The 22,209-nt window shown below is 33.5% G+C and overlaps 1 protein-coding gene and 2 long non-coding RNA genes across 3 annotated transcripts in view; 1 reads left to right on the forward strand and 2 right to left on the reverse strand.

Annotated features, from left to right (window-relative positions):
- The window catches only part of LOC111502848 (uncharacterized), a 243,822-nt gene that overhangs the window by 158,165 nt on the left and 63,448 nt on the right, over positions 1-22,209 (forward strand). The window lies entirely within an intron of this gene.
- Positions 3,100-3,991, reverse strand: LOC141486372 (uncharacterized). Its single transcript, XR_012467808.1, has 2 exons — positions 3,508-3,991; positions 3,100-3,447 (listed from the first exon to the last, which is right to left on the reverse strand). It is a non-coding gene; the product is annotated as an uncharacterized lncRNA (long non-coding RNA).
- On the reverse strand, positions 11,362-13,070 carry LOC111502830 (uncharacterized). The gene is made up of 2 exons (XR_002721796.2): positions 12,544-13,070; positions 11,362-12,184 (listed from the first exon to the last, which is right to left on the reverse strand). It is a non-coding gene; the product is annotated as an uncharacterized lncRNA (long non-coding RNA).

Here is a 22,209-nt window from a genome sequence, read left to right on the forward strand (position 1 = left end):
ATTTCCAAAAGCGGTGATGGTTTTACCGTATATACTCACTGTTGACAGTATATATCGATCGCGCCGTTAAACGTTACGTTACCAAGCGGTGTACCCTCCCATAAGAAATTATCAGTCCAAAATTCAGCATGGAGTTGCGGTCTACAAGGTTACATCTTGTGTTCCGCCGCGGATAGTCATCACCTGAAGACGGTTGTAGATATTAGTAATCGAAACGTCGTGAAATAACTTGGTTTGAGACATTTTTTTTCAATTCTTTGCTAATTTTCATTCTTTTTCATTTATTTTTTTACTCTGTGGTCATTTTCACTTTGTAACTTTATTATTTTATTCGTTTGCCTAATATAAATGATATTTTAGCTATTCGTTCTGATTTTATTTGTTTTTTAATAGATTTCGAATCATAGTAGAATCATATTAGACAATGGAAGTCCGAACTGACGAAATTTATCGTATCAGTTGTCCCTTCAATGTTCAGGAGGAAGTTCGGATATCTGCAATAATCTGCCGTTGACTTCCGCGGACTAATAACTTGTCGAATTGCAGTAATTGTTCGGCAAGTTTGTTAGGAGGATCGGCCAATTAAAATTAATGATTCGGATTGTGTTACATCCGAATCGACGTCATTTAATTGTAAATGAACGAAAATTACGACGCCAACTTCGACCGGCGAATCAATAATAGAATTTCGCCGGTTGGTGTGTGCAACGTGCAATGAAGACATGATTGAAATAGGATCGAGCGTCAATCCTATTTATATTGCATGGAAATAGAAACTAAGGGACTAAGCACTCAAATTCACCGAGTGACGACTGAAGTATGGTACACTTATGGTAAGATAAATCGAAGCGTACTAGTCGTGATTCAGTATTCGTAGAGTTCACTTCTTTTGACAAGGCATTCAACTTTTAGTTTTTGGTTCAGTGTTCTGTTTTGGTGTATTTTAATATTAATAATAACCAAAACCAGTCGATGGACTAATGCATATCCTGAATAGAATTTTCTGGGGATCTTATAATAATGATAATAATATCTTTATTCAGAACATATACAGATTAGAGTACAATTAAAACCAAATATGTGAACAAAGTGGTTTGGCGATAACAGCAGAGCTCTTGTTTCGCAAGAAGTTATAAAGAATATGAAAGTACATAAATATTTTTATTAAAGTAAGTATGGCCTTCATGGAGTAGAAACTACAAAACATTTTATTATATTTTGTGAATTTGGTGTTATAGTTAAGCAAATTATATTTCGGCTTGAGGAAAAATAGGCCGATTAAATACTAAACAAACAAAAATTAAGAAAAATAGATAAAACCTTAGACAAATATTACACGTTCTATGAGAAGAGAATATTAATGTAGAAATTGATAAAATCTTAGGCAATATGGATAAGATTATGTTACTTACACTACAGTATGATACAACTTTGGGATTGAATTTGACTAAGACTAACTTATTTCACTCTAACAGATTTTTTTTAAATCGTCTATCTTTTTCAAGAATGTGTTTTCTTATTTGTTTTTTGAATATTGGTCTGGAATAAGAATTTTTTATTTTGTGAGGTACGGTGTTATATAATTAGCTGCCATGAAAAAATATGCTCTTTGTGAAATTGACGTTTTAACAGCATGATAGGCTAGATGGTCGCGATGTCGTGTGTTACAATCGTGGTTTCGTGATGATACTCTATTTTTGCTGAAATGTTACTTCACGTTTGCACAAAAGTAATATAATTGTCTCATATCCATAACTTCATACTCTTTATACAGGAGATCTGACGAGAAACGTGAATTTCTAGATATGATCAACTTCATGAATCTCCTTTGTAATATCTCTAACGGATTGAGGTGTACACGCAGAGCTGATCCCCATGCTGTTATATCATATTTCAAATGGCTCTCTACTAGAGAACTATATAATTGATTAAGTTCTTTTTGAGGTAAGTAATTTTTAAAGGAACGGAAGTTGTGAAGCATTGTTTGCAGTTTGACGTCTACTATAAGTTACAGAAAAATGTATTGTTTCGTGTTCAATTTGCCATAGTAAATAAGAAATTCATTTTTTTCATCGACCTTTTTTGGGTATTTGTTACTTTCCACAATCTGAAAAATTAGAAATGAAAAACTTAATACAAGTGTAGAAGGGCAAACTTTTAAGTTTACCCCGATAAATTACTGCGTAAAAATCAAAGTATTTTTCACAAAGAAAAATCTTCTATTTATCAGTAACTTGTCGTATTTAAAAAATTTGCCTATCAAAAAAATATTAAGAAATAATACTTATCTTTTACGTTTCGGAGGCCAAAATCTGCCTCCGTCTTCATATTTCAAAACTTCTTTGACATATGTCGAAGAAGTGAAGAAATAAGATATCAAAAAAGGAATAACTGCGAATATATTCAAATTTCTCATCCATTTCTGAAGACGGAGGCAGATTTTGGCCTCCGAAACGTAAAAGATAAGTATTATTTCTTAATATTTTTTTCGATAGGCAAAATTGTTTTCTTTGTGAAAAATACTTTGATTTTTACGCAGTAACTTATCGGGGTAAACCTAAAAGTTTGCCCTTCTACACTTGTATAAAGTTCTCCATTCTAATTTTTATATTTTTCAGATTGTGGAAGATAACAAATACCCAAAAAAGGTCGATGAAAAACTGATATTTTCCTCCACAGAAAATGACTTTCGTTGAATAAGAAATTAACATATTCATCTTTCCGCTATGTTGACATTATCATTATCACTGTTTGCCTACTGAAACTGAATAGAATTGAAAAACCAACATAGCGCGTTTCCTAATTGAATAGAACTGGCCGATACTTGATGAAAATCCATATTAAAAAAACCATTCAATACAGTTTATTGTATGATTTTCACTATAAGGGTTTTACAAATACCGCGACACGTGTTTCGCTATACAATACCTTCTTCAAGCATAAACCGAGTTATTTCTAGCGAAACACGTGTCGCGGTTTTTGTAAAACCCTTATACCTAGTGAAAATCATACAATCAACAGTATTGATTAGTTTTCAAGCGCGTTTCCCACAAAAACAATTTTTTGTTTTATGGAGTCAATAAAAAAACAGAATAATAATAATAGCGAATAATCATAATATATTTATCAGTACCTAAAAATCAAAAACCTATTTTCAAGAACGAAAAAACTATCGAAATGAGTGTGACAATTCGCAGACGGTGAATAGTACAAAATTCTCTATAACATCATATCAACTTCATTGAATGATACATATAATGAATTAACGTAACTGATCTCGGTCTCCCATATTATGTGAAGATATCAAACTATAATTTATTTCAAGTTCGTCGATTCCAAGAGCAACACATCAATAAGTCATTACTCCTCAGTAGTATCAAATATTGATCCTCAAATGCAAAGCCCCAGCACTATCACAAAATTCCTCCCAGGATGAGTAATCAATATCTAAATAGCAAATGTCATCAAAAAATTGATAATTGAATTTGAAATGACAGCAAACAGTACCAAAATTTGGAGCTTCGACGACACTGCTCTTGTTGATGATCGATATTTCATACCTAAAACGTCCTTATTCTACTGGTTCGCCAAAAAAATAGCATTCTGTTCGAAACAATCTTTGTGGTTCCTGAAACTCCATAGAAAACCTGAACACTTTGTCGAATGCAAAATAGGAGAACATCCTACAGGGTCTCAATTCTATATATCTAAAATTACACTGTACCCGTAAATGTCCCCGATGATCTTCAAAGCAATGTTGATTTGTTTCCTTCGTAGAACCCATCCAAGAACAACCAATTTGAAACATCAACGGGCACATGACATGCCTGAATGAACAAATCAGTGGATGGTCAAATGCATATCCTGAATAGTTTCAGCCACAATTCAAGCATTTTCTGGGGATCTCATTGACGACAACTGCCTTTATACAATTATAATTTATAGCTATCCTCTTGTATCTGACTTGGTTTTACTTTTTGAATTAGTCAAGGTTTTGGTTTTGTTTGATATAAAGAAATGAGAAGATAATTTTTTGTACCGTCAACAACAACTTTTTATTTACAAATCTGCCTCTCAATTGTCTTTTATACAGGGTTAAACAGAAAAATTAACACAAACATACTATGAAATTAAATGAACAAGATTAACAATAAAAAATGTTTTAAATTAAACTTCCGCAGGAACACTCCCTCCCAGTGATGAAATCTTATTCATCACTATTTTTCATGTTCATCAACATCTAGGGGTAATATTCGATCATAAATTAGCATTTGGTAGACATATTTCACAAAAAGTTTCAGAATCCTTCAGAGCTTATTGTTTCATTGTTAGAAATTGCAGAAACTTTCATAATATTAAAGTCATGATCCTGTTGTATTTCACCAACGTACGTTCGAAGATAGAATATGCAAGTATCGTCTGGAGTCCATTCTATGAGATTTATAACATAGCCATTGAAAGAGTTCAAAGAAAGTTCTGTGAATTTCTAATATCCAGAATAGATGGTTCTTACCCTGAGAGAGGTATCAGTAATGATGTAATATATGAACGTTTGGAACTTTCCATTTTAGAGCATCGCAGAAAATGTGCGTCGCTTATATTTTTATTCAAGTTAGTGAATGAGAGAGTTGACTGTCCCAAAATTCTTGAACAAATTAACTTCAATGAACCACGGCCAGATTCACGATCTCAATACATTTTTAGACGTCTCAGAGCAAGAACTAACATTATGCTCAATTCCCCAATATATGTTATGTGCACAAATTTCAATAGCATTTGTGCCCATGGTGATTTATTCTTCACTAACCTTCATAACATTATTAGAATTGCTAACATGCACTTGTAGTAGTTAATTAGAATTAGTTTTTCTTTTTTGTTCATTTTATTTTTCGTTTATTGTTAAGTATTGTGAATAAAATTTTATATTGTCCTGTAAATGGGTAACTATTGGACAATAAAGCTACTATTATTATTATCTAGAAGACAAAGTTTGGTAACAGGTCTTCTGTATGTACCAATATTTGTTTTTACATCGACCACTCGTACATTGCCATCCGCACCTTGATATGTTGCAGTAACTACACCTTTGGGCCAAGTATTTCTCAAGAATTGGCTGTCGACTATAATCAACATGTCTCCAACCTTGATTTTTATTGTGGGTGATGTGCACCATTTCGTTCTTCTGGTTAATACCGGCAAATATTCTTTGATCTAACGGCGCCAGAAATGATCAGCGAGCAATTGAGATTTTCGCCATTGTTTCCTTGTGAACAAGTAATTTTCTTAAAATTTTCCTACATTTTGTGCTACACCCGAAGTACACAATAAAAAATGGTTTGGTGTTAAAGCTTCAGCATCTGAATGATCCAATGATACATGGATGAGGGGGCGCCTGTTCACAATAAGTTCATCTTCTACGAGCAATGTGTGAAGAACTTCTTCTCGTGGAATCTTCTCCTTCAAAATGTCCCGTAATTGACTTGATGAGTCTTTCCTAACTACCTCCCATGTGTGGAGCAGAGGGTGGAATAAAGTAAAACTGTATATTGTCGGTGGTCAGTTCAGAAGTGATTTCAGTTGGATCAAAATATTCAAGAGACTTCCTCAGTTCTTTATCGGCACCTCTTAAATTTGTCCCATTGTCAGATATTATTTTTTTAGGACACCCTCTTCGTCCGATGAGTCTTCTTATTGCCATTATATCTGAGTCAGTACTTAATGATTGAGCAATTTCTAGATGGACTGCACAAGTACTCATGCAGGTGAAAAGTCCCCATATCTCTTCTCTCGTCGGCGACCAATTGACACCTGCATTGGTCCAAAATTGTCCATACCTACTATGGTGAAAGGTCTGACAAAAGAAGTTAAACGAGAACTGGTAGGAGGCCATTTCTAGAATTACTGGCTGAGCTCTTTTATTTTTGCACCACTGACAGTGGCTCCAAGAACTTCTTACGGCTGATCTAATATTGAGAATCCAATATCGTTGTCGAAGCTCGTTCACCAGATACTCTTGGCCATTAAGCGCTGCTTTGTAGTGGTAATGAAAAATTAGCAATATGGTTAAATAGTTTTTGGGGACTAAAATAATTGGAAATTTGGTGTATGTGCCTAAATCGTTAGAGTATACTACTCTGCTTTTCAACCTCAAAACTCCTTCAGCATCTAATATCGGCGAAAGTTCGTATATTCTGCTAGATGAATCAACTATTCTTCCGTTTCGAAGTGAATTAATTTCTTCTGAAAAATCTTCGTTTTGAACACATTTCAGTCAAATAGTTTCTGCGGTATTTATCTCCGAAGGTTGAAGTCCTGCATTGTTCGATAATTTATAGACAAATCTCAACATCCAAGCTGTTGCTTGAAGTAACTTCAACCATGACGATAATCTTTTCATATTTGGTAAAGCCTGTATTAAATCTGAATTGGTTTGCTTGGTTACACCAACAAAATTGTCCTTCACTTCTGATGTATCCAGAGATATATCATGGTTATTTTGAGACGGTCATCTGCCTTCTTCATATTCAAGAATCTCAGGACCATTTAGCCATCTGCCACCAGTTTCCCATAAATATAGGTTATTGCTTCTTGTGGCATTATCAGCGATATTTTCTTTTGTAGGGACCCCATTCCAATGTGTAACGTCAGTGTTTCCGATGATTTCTGCCACTTTATGTATTACAAATGGATTGGAAATCACGGTATCGGCTTTGATCCATCCAATGACGGTTTTTGAATCCGTTCAAAAATAGCATGAGTCAATTTTAATATTGTGATTTTCTTTGATGCAAACTGCCAGTCTACTTCCTGAAACTGTAGACTGAAGTTCAAGCCTGGGAATAGACATCATTTGTCGGATGGGTGCCATTCTAGACTTTGACTTGTTTGAATGGAATATTTTTCTTGATTCGAAGGTAGGCAACAGCTTCATATGCCTGGCCACTTGCATCACAGAAAATATGAATTTGAATTTCCTCGGCTTCAAAAATATTGGAAACATAACGGCGAGGAATGGACACAGTTGAGATTTTTTCAATATTTTTAACCCATTCTACATTTTTTTTTTCATTTCTTCATTCAGTTCATCATCTCATTCAGTTTTTAAACGCCAAATGTCCTGAAGAAGAATTCGAGCAGCTATTGTGAAAGTATTTAGGAAGCCAAAAGGATCAAAGATTGACATGACTGTTTTTAGTACTTTTCTTTTTGTTGCGTGTTTGGCAAGTAACATTTTGGGGTCTTCGGAGTCCCACTTTATTGAAAAGGAAAAAACATCTTGATTTTAGTTCCAAAATAGTCCTAAAATCCTCGCAGTGGGCAACTCCTTTTCTAGGTTCATATTTTTTTCTCTGGAATTTCGAAGCTCTTCTGGTATGTACTTTAAAACATCTTTGGAATTACTAGACCAGTTTCGTATGACGAAACCTCCTTGACTATGAACTTCGATCACATCCGATGGTATTTTCTTCAATTGCTTCTTCAATTGTATCTACACTATCGAAGTAGACATCGATGTAGTGTTGCTCTCTAATGGCTTTTACAGTTCGTGGAAATTCTTCCTCAAATTCCGCAGCATTTCTTCTCATAACATATTGAGCCGATGTTGGAGATGATACTGCCCCGAAAATCATAGCCGTCATTTCATATTTTTGCGTATTTTTGTCATGACACCGTCTGTCTTTCCACAAAAATCTCTGTGCATGCCTATCCATTGATGTTATTTGGATTCTATGGAACATGTCCTGAATATCTGCAGTCACAGCTATATTTCTCTGCCTGAATTTGAAGATGATGCAAGTAGGAAATTCAGCAGGTCTGGACCTTTCAGAAGAAAATCATGGAGACTAATTCTATTTGTTTTCGCTACTGCATCAAATACAAACCGTATTTATCCGGGTTTATTAGGATTTGTTATCGCAAAATATAGCAGATACCAAACTTTTTTTAGTATCCTCTGATACTTCCTCCGCAGGCAACATTCGAACATACCTTTTTTCTAAATATTCACTCATTTTCGTATTCAAGACCAAAATCTTCATTTCTGTTCATCTTTTTCTCTATGGATTTCAATCGGCACAGGGCAGTAGGTTTATTATTTGGTAAAGGAACATTGTCCTTTTTCCATAAAAGTCCAGTTTCCCATCTGTTGCTATTTCATCTGGATGAAATCACAGCCACTAAACTAAAAAACGGGTATCTCACATATCGCGATTCTCATGAACATGGTCATGAACTTTTATAGGATCAGTTTCTGTTTGAATACCTGAATAAATCAATATGGGTCATCAATAGAAAAACACGTTATAGGTATAACAACAGGTACATGTTATCATTTCCATTAATCCAGTGGACTGAAAATTGAAATTCACTCCATTCATTTACTTTTCTCTACTGAAATTACGCAACTGAAATCACTCTCGTTTGAACATGTACAAACAACTCTCTTTGGGTCCAAAATGAAGTATTATAGGTTAAGCACCATGACTTTATTATTGATACTATTGTCTTTCACTTACTTTTCTCAAAGAATGGATATATCTTTGGAAAAAATTTGACGTTCTGTAATCTTCAGCAATAGATATTCCAGGAATATTTCATGAATATACATTTGAGGATATTGTATAATGCTATGAATATGCCATGGAAATATATATCTTCTGGAGAATATTTCCTGGAAGTGCTCCTGGCGAACCTTTAATACATTCTAAGAATGTTCTTGGGGAATATTCTTGGAATATCTTGAAATATTCTCAGAATATGTAAGTTATATTGTACTAAAAATAATATATATATATATATATATATATATATATATATATATATATATATATATATATATATATATAATAATATATAATAATATATATATATATATATATATATATATATATATATATATATATATATATATATATATTGGATGCCTTAAAATAGTTGCATTTGATGCATTTTCATGGGAGATCCACACAAGTAATAAGACACATAATATTCATAAAGAAATATATTCCAAAAACAATACACACTGAATCATTCAACTAGAAACACTACCAGTATCAAAAATAAAGAATCTAATTCAAGATATTTATTCACTAAATTGAATATTTCTGAATATTTTCATGTTACACATATTAGAAATTTATTAAATTTTGGATGTTCCTACTCTCAAAAAAATGTATACTGAAATAACAACTCTGTGAATTCCTCAGCACTAATTGAAAAATAATGAATATATCATTTTATTGAAAAAGAAAAAATGTATCACATGAAGAAATGAGCGAGATATAGATATAGTTTTCTCACTTCAAAAACTAAACCCACAAATGAACTATTTCAAATGAGTGATATGATGGGTTTTTCAATGAATTTCACTTACTCAAAGTTATCCAGACATTGCTCACCAGAAGAGTTCACCTAATTTTTGTCCAACAATTACTCAGCCAGTCTCTCATTATTGATATCTGAAATGCATTATCTCTATTTAAAAGTGGCAAAACAAAATTGGAATAAAAATGAAATAGATATTTTTCTCATAGGTTTCTGATGAACATTTACAACTTTTTATGATCTGGAGAGCAACTTGCATTCCCGTTGTTGAAAAGTACTCGTTACATTTTCAGTTTCTTGGTCAGGTACCACTCCTTTTCTTTTTGGAAATATTGACACTATCTTGAAAAAGAATAATGAAAATCATGAAAACAAATGATACAAAAGAATGTGTCATTCACTTACTTTTCTCTACTGAAGATACGCAACTGAAATCACTCTCGTTTAAACATGTACTTAGTCAAACCAACAAATCCCACACAACAACTCTCTTCGGGCTTAAAATGAGGTATTGTTGGTTAAGTACCATGACTTTATTATCGATACTATTGTCTTTTACTTACTTTTCTCAAAGACTGACTATGTAACTCTACTGTTTGAAGATGCAAAAGCAAACTATTCGCTGTACTGCAAATTGGACAGCTTCAAACTATAAATGGTACACTAAACATGAGAAAATTATACTTTGATAGTAACACCAATGCCAACCGTCATGTTGAACCAATTGTCGATACCAAAGCAAAGCTGTCAAGCGTTCAGGTGCAGCCGCTTCCACAGAGCTTGGACTGTCGCGCGCTACACTTCAATTGACCAATGAGAAACGTTCACTCCAAAACTTAACTTTCCCATTTCTCTGTTTCCAGTATTTGTCGCTTTGTAATTGAATAATTTCAAATACATAAAAAAATAGGATGAGAATAAACCGATTTATGAATGCAATTGATTCATTTATTAGACCATTCGAAATTTTTGTCGTTTCCAATAGTTGGAGCAATTCATCAGAATCTTTGCGATGAGTTCAAAAACTGGTTAACACTATAAGGGTTATATATATATCAGGCTATGCATTTGATTGAAATCTTCAAATATTTTTGTTTTTAATGATACCTATCGAATTATTTGAATACATTATCATAAGATAATTCAAAATTCCACTAATACTCCGTATAGAATATTTCGAAATATACCCTGGGGATATATTCTAAGAATATACCATATGGTATATTCGATCGACAATATTCTTAGAATATTCACGGGAGACTAGTCCATTTATAGACATTCTAAACACATTCTTTCGGGAATAATCCCGCCATATTCATTCAAGCATATTCTATGAATATTCTGAAGGCATGTATATATTTCAAAAATATTCTATGAATATTTGGAATATATACGTTCGTTTTATGATATAGAGGGAATATTCCATGAATATCTGGTGTTGTGTGGGAATACAAAACTCTTACCGTTCTGATAATAATAAGGAATGACGAAACAAAATTTATTTTTGTAATTTCAGAAACGGTGTTGGATATATCAAAACATATACTGAGAAAACAACAGTTCTATAATTTCAAATAAATCCATTATGTTTTTATAAACTCATAAGTTCTGGAAATATTTAAGATAGATAGATAATACCATAATTTTCAATCAGAAACCGCTAAAATCAATTCTGTAGTGATTCAACAAATTGAGGCTATGGAGCAGAGAAAAAACTCATTAATACAGTTCATTGCATGCTTTTCACTATAAAGGGTTTCATCAAGTATCGGTCACTTCTGTTCAATTATGTAGCAGAGGCCTATAATATCTTTGACTATCGATAAAGGTTATAAAATTGAAAAGATGTCGATGCTGTCCACGCGATATGGTGAATCCATTCAAGTGGTTTCGTAGGATGATGAATATAATACTGCTTTCGAGTTCTTTCTCTTAGGAACATGTGCCATTCAACGGCAGTTGAAAGCAATGCTCAAGCCTAACAGTACTGTTGATAGGAATGCTCTTTTCTCAATCAATGGAAGAAATACACAAGTATGTGCGAAAAATTATATTTCATTTGTCAACACTGAAATAAGTTACAAATTCCAAAAGGATAAAAGAACAAAATTCTCTGAAACACTACAGCAATTCCTTTAATAAAACACTTTATGAATCAGCGTAACTTTATTATGTTTTTATTATTTATCAAACTGTAATCTATGCCAATTACGCCGATGACAACCCTAACAAATCAACAAATGATTACTCGTTTTCCTCAGTATTATCAAAAAGTTTTATCCCTATATGTAATGACCCAGCGTTATCGCAAAATTCTTTCCAGGATGAGTAATCTATGCCTAAATAACAAGTTTCATCGAAAATACGAGAAGGGAATTTCATTTTAGAGCACACTGAACCAAATATTGGAGCTAGGGCGTGACTGCTTCCTTTGATGAACGACATTTCATACCTAAAACGACCTTCCTCTGCTGGTTCACCAGAATAATAGCAACCGGTTAGGAATAATCTTTCTTGTTCTTGGAATTTCATGGAAAATCTGAACACCCTATCGAACGCAAGATAGGAGAATATCTTACAGGGATTCAATCCTATATATCTAAATTCACACAGCTCAAGTTCCAGTGGACCCGAAAATACAAGACTAGAATGTGCTTCAAAACAATGTTTACTTGCTTCCTTCAGTTTTCCACACCAAGTACAACCAGTTTGATACAACATTGGGCAGATAACAAGCCTAAATGTACAATTCATTCGATGGTCAACTGCATGTCCTTGATAGTCACAGCCACGATGCCAGCATTTTCTGGGGATGTTTTTGACGACTGCATTTTTCCTATCAGAATCCATAGGTATCTACCTGAAAATTACAATGTGATCAAATGAGGTCTAGTTAGTGAGAAAAAAAAAGTCATTTTATATAGTCAGTTTGAAGATAGAGAAACTTGAGTTACGTATTTAAGTTCACTTGAGTTCTTTTCAGTCCAAGTCAATTCGAGATGAATTTTTTCACTCGAATTCTAATCGGCGATGGTACAGAGGGCATATAAATAATTTATATACTACATTGATGTTTTTAGTGACGTAAAATTCATTAGTCGTTTTGTATTATTTTTAAATACAGTTCTGTACAGTTTTACAAAAATTTATCCACTTCGCTAGTTCATCAGCTTATATATTTGACATTTCTAAATTACAATTGATTCACTAAATACTCACCTCTCGCTACTGATATCTTCGAGTTCTTCTGATTAAACGTTCTGGGATCTGTGATGTGTGGGATGTGTGGTGTGCAAAATCACCAAAAGTAAGTTCTTTGTTTAAAAATTGGCCAAATAAAAGTTAAATAGGTCAAGACTTGAAAAACAGTCCAACTATATGAAAAATGGTTATTACCCGAGAAATAAAAGAAGAATCAAAAATGCTGTAAGTAGCAGCTTGAGTTCAATTTTAACAGAGGATTCCATAAAAATCATCGCTGATAAGGTGGCAAATACTATCGCCAAGCAAATAGATGAAAAACTCGTGACCCTAGAACAAAAACTTAACGATTTTAATAACCGTCTGAATGTGAGCAAACAAGAAAATAGTACGGTGATCAATAGTCTAAAACTTAAATTCCTCAACTTTAAATGGAAAACTCCATCAATCTCAAAAATTTCGAGCAGCAGGCAAAGTTGAGAAACCTCAAGGGAAGTGACGGAGAAGACACAAAAGGAGAGGTAATAAACTTCTTGAATCAAAAACTGTTGATACAACTGAATGAAAACGATATACTGATATGCAATCGAGTGGGGAAGAAAATTGAAGGCAACCTCAAACCGCGGGGTATATTCCTAAATATGAAAGATTCAACTATGAGAAATCTGATTTTCAAAAAGAAAAAATGTTGAAAGGGACAAACGTTGTATAAAATAAGACCTCACACACGAAGACTGAAACTTATGGACAAGACAATCGAAAAATTATCGGTAAGAAACGCCTGGAGCAGCTCAGGAAAGATTTATGTAATAAAAAATAATCAAAAAACTATTATTATTGATGAAACTGATATTGATAAATCATAGTATCTAATATATAAAAATGGATGTTTGTTGGTTGGTTGGTTGGTAAGTGATAAACTTCTACATCGCTCAACCGATCGTGATGAAACTTGACATGCATAAGTGATTTTTCATAGAGAAGGTTTTTAGGATATCAATTTTTCTGTAACTCGCCACTAGATGGCGCTGTAGAACAATTGTTTGAAAGCACTGTTCTATAACGCTGCGCACGCCTAAGTTCGTTGATTCTGATTCTGTCAAAACATTGGAACAGCAGCGATACAGCAACATAGTACTAGTTGTCATGAATTCAGTAGAAGTGGCAACACGGCAGCGAATCCAGTTGTCAATCAGCCATCACGATGGTGTGCAGCTATTGTATACAATCACTATTGTTATCCATTATTAATAAATAAAGTACATCAAGGAAGTGATATAGAGAGTTGTCAATGATGCCCTTATTAGAAACAATTAGTATTTCACATGGTGACAGCGGTAAAGTGCTCTAAATCACTTGTTTTTGTGTTTGTGCTGCCAGGTTTGGAAATTATTAGGTCAGTTGTTGTTGAACAATAGATGTTGCCAAAGTTATCCGTTGAAGTCGGCAGTTGATAATAAAAGGGGATTTTAGTAAATTCCTAAAACAAAACTATAAAAGTTTTAACACAATGGGTGATCAAACCAGAGCTCCGAAAGAATTCAGTTTTAGTGGTGATCTCAGTGGAAACTGGAAACTTTGGAAACAAAAATTTGATCTTTACCTAATTGCGAGTGGAAAAACCTCCAAAGCAGATCCTGTTAAAATAGCTATCCTGTTAAATTTACTTGGAGACGAAGCTATAAAAATCTATAATACTTTCGAGTACGAAGAGGATGAAGAAAGAGAAAAATTGGCCACTATTTTATCAAAATTTGAAGCTCATTTCAATCCGACAAAAAACCTTGTTTACGAACATTTCAAGTTTTTCAAACGGGAACAACTTTCGTGTGAAACGATTGACCAGTTTATTACAGCTCTAAAGCAACTAGCATCTACATGCGACTTCAAAGAAAAAGATGTTCTAATTCGTGATCGGATTGTATTGGGTGTAAAAGATCCACGTATCCAAGAAAAACTTCTTCAAAGCCCTGACCTTAAGCTAACGGAAGCGATTAATATTTGTAGATCCATGGAAGCAAGTGTCGCCACTCAAAAGGAATTTTGATGGCGACATGATGTTATGAGTGAAACATGTTGATACATTATTTTTAAAATACATAATAGTATCATAATAACACTTTAAACTGAAATCGCACTAAACTGTGTGCCCTCAAGCAACACTGAATTAACTCACCAGTAGATTAGGTTTAAATTTGTTTATTGATTTACTTTTCATCTATTGGTACATTTCTGTTTCTTCCTACTACCTTTCTGTTTTATTTTTTATTTTTATTATGCTTCACAAATTCTTGAATTTTTGAAAGAATTGGATGGAGAAGGAGAAATAGAAACACAAATATGTGATAATATCAGTCACTGCTTTCAGAATAAACATGGAAGTAGTGTGAAAATCATCCATTTCAATATGCGAAGTAACAAGAAGAATTTTTAGGAACTATATAGAGTCCGACCTGAACAATATCGATATAATCATTCTTTCCGAGACATGGAACATACAATCGATAAATGATTACCATATTCCCCATTTCGGTATACACTATAATGAGTAAACATTTAACAAAAATGATGGGCTAGTAGTTTACACCGAAAACAATTTAGAAATGAAAGAGGTAGTTATGCATAGTTTCACTCAAATAAATTTACTCAGGATCACAATAAAGATCAACTGTATACACCTAGGAATTACAGCGACATATAGATCTCCTTCAATGAATATTATTACATTCATAACTGATGTTCTTATTGCTCCGCTATTATCTTTGCACACGATGAGTGGTCAGAGTTGTATCGCACTGCTGAATATGAATTCATTAAAATACATAAATGGCTAAGCACGAAGGAATGATAACTGTAAGTGTCCAAAAATTGCGAAAGTCTCAAAAATCAAATATCTAGAAGTAATACTGGACCAGCACATGAGGTGGAATGATCACATTAACTACCTTGTCAGCAGAGTAAGAAAACTTATTCACAATTCTACACTCTCAGAGATATTTTAAGTAAAGAAGTTCTACTTGTAGTTCACAACTCATTAATAGAATCAATATTGCCATACTGCATCACAGCATGGAGGGGCGTATATCCTACAAACCTTGATCTGGACATTTAAACAAAAACCTCAACAATATGTTCTCCAATCTAGAGCCACAAGATATACCACTGACCTCACATTGAAAATTCCTAGATTCAGCAAAACTCACACTCAAGAAAATATACTTTATTTTGTCCCAAAAATATACAACAGCCTCCTAAACGAACTGAAAGAATGTAAAAAACTTCATAAATTTAAAGCAAACTCAGAAGCATATATTCTTCAAAAATTTTTTTTAAGTAACTTTGTTTGATTCTATTTCTCCCCTGCTCAACTCTTTCAACAAAAAATTGCATATCAACGTTCACACTATTATGAATGGGATGAGAGCGTTGGTAATACTGCGGCACATTATGGTTTAGGCAGAGGCACTAGCACAAATCATCTCATTATTCATGCATATATTTGTAATGTATTTGTATATCATACTTGACGTCTGTACAACATATTATTAGTTTAGTTTGGAAAGGTTGGAAAAAGTTTTTAAACATATTTTTTTTGAACAGTTATTCAGACAATCATGATGATTGATAAAATATAATCAACTATCAATATTGATTTAGAATACACTTCTGTTATACATAAAGCTATTTGAATGAATTTGAATTCGAACCTTTAATACTGAATAAAAAAATATGTCACGTGAAGATATCTATTAGTATAGATTTGAACATGAAGTTTATAGGATCAATTTTTTTTTGTTTACCTAAATGGATGCCTGAATCATTGATAGGCATAGACTATTCTAGATGGATGAGATATGAACAATTATAGTGGACAATGTGAGTCCTTGTCGTTATAATCTATATGCACTTTCGAATCACACTGAATCTACTTACAACGGACATTACACAGTATTCTGCTGACATCCCTACTGGCACGTGGCACGAATAAAATGATTCACAGGTGTCACCAATTTGCTTATGAGTGGAGTTGCATACATCATCTTTTATGAAAAGGATGAAACGAGTTCGCACCTTTGAGCGTTTCAAAAAGTTATTTTTGAACTGTTAATTTCAATGTTATAATTAATTAAATATGTATATGATAAAAATCCAAAATTTTCATTTAGCACCATCAGTAATGTGCATTAATAATGATCACTCATCCCTCTAAGTCTTGTCTACGTTACAGAAAAAATGTATTGTTTTGTGTTTGATCAGCCATAGTGAATATGACATCAACATATTCATCTTTCGGCTCTGTTGACATTATCATTATCAATGTTTGTAACCGGTTGGAACGACGTGGGTGCTTTGTTCACTCACTCGAATTGACCGCCTGATGGTTGGTGGTTCAAGCCCCAGGCTGAACGACAGATTACCACTTGCTATTGGCCAACCCGTGTTAGGAACCATACGTTGAAAGGAAAAACAGATTTCTCAAACCAATGAAAATAATGCCTACTGAAACTGAATGCAATTGAAAAACGGGGAACTTACAACGCGCGGGTCCCACATAAAGATTTTTTTGATTTCATGGAGACATTAAAAAAACACAATAATAATAGCGAAGAATCATAATTTATTTGTTGGTACCTAAAAATTAAAAACCTATCTTCAAGAACAGAAAAACTATTGAAATAAATATGACAATTCGCAGAAGGCGAATACTACAAAATCCTCTATAACATCACATCAACTTCATTGAAAGAAACATTGTGCATTAATAATGATCACTCATTCCTCTAAGTCTAGTCTACATTACAGAAAAAATGTATTGTTTTGTGTTTAATCAGCCATATTTAACTTTGGGCTCTGTTGACATCATCATTATCAATGTTTGTGACCGGTCGGTCCGACGTGGGTGCCTTGATCACTCACTCTAATTGATCGCCGTGATGGTCGGTGGTTCAAGCCCCAGGCTGAACGACAGATTACCACTTGCTATTGGCCAACCCGTGTTAGGAACCATACGTTGAAAGGAAAAACAGATTTCTCAAACCAATGAAAATAATGCCTACTGGAACTGAATGCAATTGAAAAACGGGCAACTTACATAGCGCGGGTTTTTTGATTATATGGAGTCAATAAAAAAACAAAATATTAATAGCGAATAATCATAATTCATTTGTTATGTATGACAGTTCGCAGGAGGCGATTAGTACAGAATTCTCAATAACAGCACATCAACTTCATTGAAACAAACATATCTCGGTCTCTCATATTACGTGAAGTTATCAAACTATAACACTATATACAAGTACGTCGATTCCAATAGCAACACATCAAGTCATTACTCCTCAGTAGTATCAAATGATTTGATACACAAATGCAACGTCCCTGCACTATCACAAAATTCCTCCCAGAATGAGTAATCAATATCTAAACAGCAAACGTCATCAAAAAATTGATAATCGAATTTCAAATGACAACAAACAGTACCAAAATTTGTAGCTTCGAGGAGACTGTTCTTGTTGATGATCGATATTTCATACCTGAAACGTTCTTCTTCTACTGGTTCGCCAAAATAATAGCATCCTGTTCGAAACAATCTTTGTGGTTCTTGAAACTCCATAGAAAACCTGAACACTTTGTCGAATGCAAAATAGGGGAACATCCTGCAGGGACTCAACTCTCACTGTTCCCGAGAACGCAAGTCCCCAGTGTTCTTCATAGCAATGTTGATTTGCTTCCTTCGAAGGTCCCATTCAAGCACATCCAATTTGAAACATCAACGGGCACGTAACAAGCCTGAATGAACAAATTAGTCGATGGTCAAATGCATATCCTGAATCGTTGCAGCCACTATTCAAACAATTTCTGGGGATCTTATTGACGACAACTGCCATTTTCCTATTAGAATTCATAGCGATCTTTTTTTTATCTACTGAGTCTTCTGGTTGAACTTTCCGTGCCAAGTCACGTTAATATGTCTACTAATGAAAAACAGATGTGGTCATGAACTTTTATAGGATCAGTTTCTCGTATTTACCTGAATGAATACCTGAATAAATCAATATGGATCATCAATAGGAAAATACGATATAGGTGAAAATTCAGGTACTAGTTATCATTTCCATTCATCCAGTGAAATGAAATCTGAAATTATGTAAGTTAAATTTCTGCTGGCAATTAGTTTTCATCCTTTGGAAGTGTCCAATTTAGCCCACTCTGTCCAACTTTCCTTCATAAGCAGATTGAACATTTCCCGATTTTCTCAGATGATACAGACGATAATAAACAAGTTTTCTCTAGATGGATGAGATATGAACAATTATGCAACAATGTGATTTCTTTTCGTTATAATAAAGTTTTGACACAGTTGGCTGAGCTGAGTGTTTCTTTCCCAGTTCTTGAAAACAAGTCACACTTTTGCCTTCTTTATCTAAATACATTTTAGTATGACGGTTTCATCGCTTCATTCGAAAATGTTCGTTGACAAAGAAGTCACCTAGGCGAAGATGGATTTGTGGGATTTTGAATAAAACTATATTTTATATATTTCGCACTATACTGCCGTTTATTCTTTTTTGCATTCGACATAATTTTATCTTCAGGGCTGAAGCCTTCAAAAATAGCAAGAAGTGAAAAAAAATAGTAGGATGAAACTCATTAGAAAAGAAGGAGAATTATGATAAAAATAAAAGGAAAAATTAATTACGTGCGATTTGAGTTGGGGACGTGGGAGGAGGTAAAAAATGGTTTATCTCGATTTCCGGCAAAACTACAAGTCCAATGGAAAAAAGTTGAACAGCAAAGTTGTAGATAATGAACAGATCTACAACTTTTGTACCTTTAATTTTCTCACATACCCTTAAAATGTATGTGAAAAATTCAGATAACCAAGTATTTGGTTTTTTATTTTTATCTTTTTCCAAAAAAAAATTTTCTACGAAATTTGGTGAAAATTTACCTTCTTATATCACAAATACACTGTGTTTTATTTGATTCGAATTATTTTCTTTCTCAACTTATTTTGACGTAATATCGAAAAAGCACCATAATTTTCAATCGAAAATTCTCGCTTCAAAATATTAGCTTTTTTCAAAAAGTCGATATGCCTTTTGATTATTGAAATCTCTACTTTCTGATAGTGTGAAAAAAATATACATTACTATAGTAAATGTTTTCTAGAAAATGCAAAATATCGAAAAAAAACTCGAATTCGAATTTTGTTGTATCATTATGTACAATTTCGAGCTATTCATTGAAATTTACACTTCAATTACTCAAAAAACGTAAGATTACATGTTACCTTGATAAACAAAAAAATTGCCAATTGAAATATACTACTGTAATTAAGAAACAAATAAGTTGTTGTTGGTCAAGATATTGATCTTCTGGTCCTTTTAAATCAATTAAATTCAAATTATCATGACATTTATTTCCTCGAACCAGGTTCTGGAAATGTAAAGAATATATTTTTCTTGTCTAATGATTCCAAAAATGAACCCTTCAATAATATTGTTGCATTTCTGCATTGTTTTTCCGGTTGCGATACAACATTTGGATTTGCCGGTGAAGGAAAGAAAAGTATCGTAAATTCATTATCAGACGCTAAAAATTTGTCAAATTTGGCCAATGTTATTTATAAGAAGGATGCGAGTAAAGAAGATATGAAAAATGGATTACAATTAATCAAATTTATTTATAAATGTGAAAACTAAAAAATAACACTGAATCAATTAATTCCGGAAGTATTGCTTAAAACTATTTGCTGCAGTTGTGAAACTGGATGTAATAGTTCAAAATGTGGGTTTCGAAAACATGGTTTGAAATACACAAATTTATGCTATAATTATCATGGTTCTGAAAATTGCTCCAATATGGAAGAAAAAACCTACAACGACGTTAATGATTCAGATGAAATTGTGGATGAAGAACCAATGCAGACTGAAAATAATATTGGAGACGAAGAAGGTGATGGTGTTGAAGATTTCGAAGATCAACTAGAATTGGAAAGGTTTGTCGAATCTAACGATGAAGAAATGCAATCAAAAAGACAAAAACTGATGTATAAGTGATTGAAATTCAAGATAACGTATTTACAAATAACATGATTAACTAGATGGATGAGATATGAACAAGTATAGTAGACAATGTGAGTCCTTGTCGTTATAATCTATATGCACTTTCGAATCACACTTAGTCTACTTACAACGGACATTACACAGTATTCTTCACACATCCCTACTGGCACGCGGCACGAATACAATGATTCACACGTGTCACCAATTTCACCAAAATCGCTTATGAGTGGAGTTGCATACATCGTCTTTTATGAAAAGGATGAAACGAGTTCGTACCTTTGAGCGTTTCAAAAAGTTATTTTTGAACTGTTAATTTCAATGTCATAATGAATTAAATATGTATATGATAAAAATCACAAAATTTTCATTCAGCACCTTCAGTCTGTGATGTGAGAAAAAAACATGTTCAAATTAGCCATCGCCCCCCTAAACCGCTTCAACGCCCCACAATCTTCTTGGTGCCCTTCACTCCCCCTTATAGGCTTCCAACGCCCACAAAGGGGCGTTATTGCCTACTTTGAGAAAGACTACTCTAGATGGATGATATATGAAAAAGTATAGCAGACAGTGTGACTCCTTGTCGTTATAATCTATGGTTACCAGAAAACAGATTTTTTAAACCGATAAAAATAATGCCTACTGAAACTGAATGTAATTGAAAAACGGGCAACTTACAACGCGCGGGTCCCACAAAAAGATTTTTTTGATTTCATGGAGACAATAAAAAAACACAATAATAATAGCGAACAATCATAATTTATTTGTTGGTACCTAAAAATTAAAAACCTATCTTCCAGAACAGAAAAACTATTGAAATAAGTATGACAATTCGCAGAAGGCGAATACTACAAAATCCTCTATAACATCACATCAACTTCATTGAAAGAAACATTGTGCATTAATAATAAGTCTAGTCTACGTTACAGAAAAAATGTATTGTTTCATGTTTAAACCGCCATAGTGAATAAGACATTAACATATTCATCTCTCGGTTATGTTGACATTATCATTATCACTGTTTGTGACCGGACGGGTCACAAACAGTGATAATGATCACAAACAGTGATAATGATAATGTACACTTTCGAAATACAGTGAGCTTACTTACAACGGACATTATACAGCATTCTGCACACATATTTACGTCACTTAGCACAGAAAGTCAACCAGAAGACTCAGTAGATAAAGAAAGGATAGCTATGAATTCTAATTGGAAAATGGCAGTTCTCGTCAATAAGATCCTCAGAAAATGCTTGAATAGTGGCTGCAACTATTCAGGATATGCATTTGACCATCGACTGATTTACTCATTCAGGCATGTTACGTGCCCGTTGATGTTTCAAATTGGTTGTTCTCGGATGGGTCATACGAAAGAAGCAAAACAATATTGCTTTGAAGAACATTGGGGACATTTTCGGGTACAGTGTAATTTTAGATATGTAGAATTGAGACCCTGTAGGATGTTCTCCTATTTTGCCTTCGACAAAGTTTTCAGGTTTTCTATGGAGTTTCAGGAACCTCAAATGTTGTTTCGGACAGAATGCCATTATTTTGGCGAACCAGTAAAAGAAGGACGTTTTAGGTATTGAATATCGATCCAAATTTTGTTACTGTTGTC

This window comes from Leptinotarsa decemlineata, unplaced genomic scaffold (assembly GCF_025532065.1).
Source record: "Leptinotarsa decemlineata unplaced genomic scaffold, Ldec_3_MD MMD2_tig00026354_RagTag_RagTag, whole genome shotgun sequence".
NCBI classification, from domain to species: domain Eukaryota; kingdom Metazoa; phylum Arthropoda; class Insecta; order Coleoptera; family Chrysomelidae; genus Leptinotarsa; species Leptinotarsa decemlineata.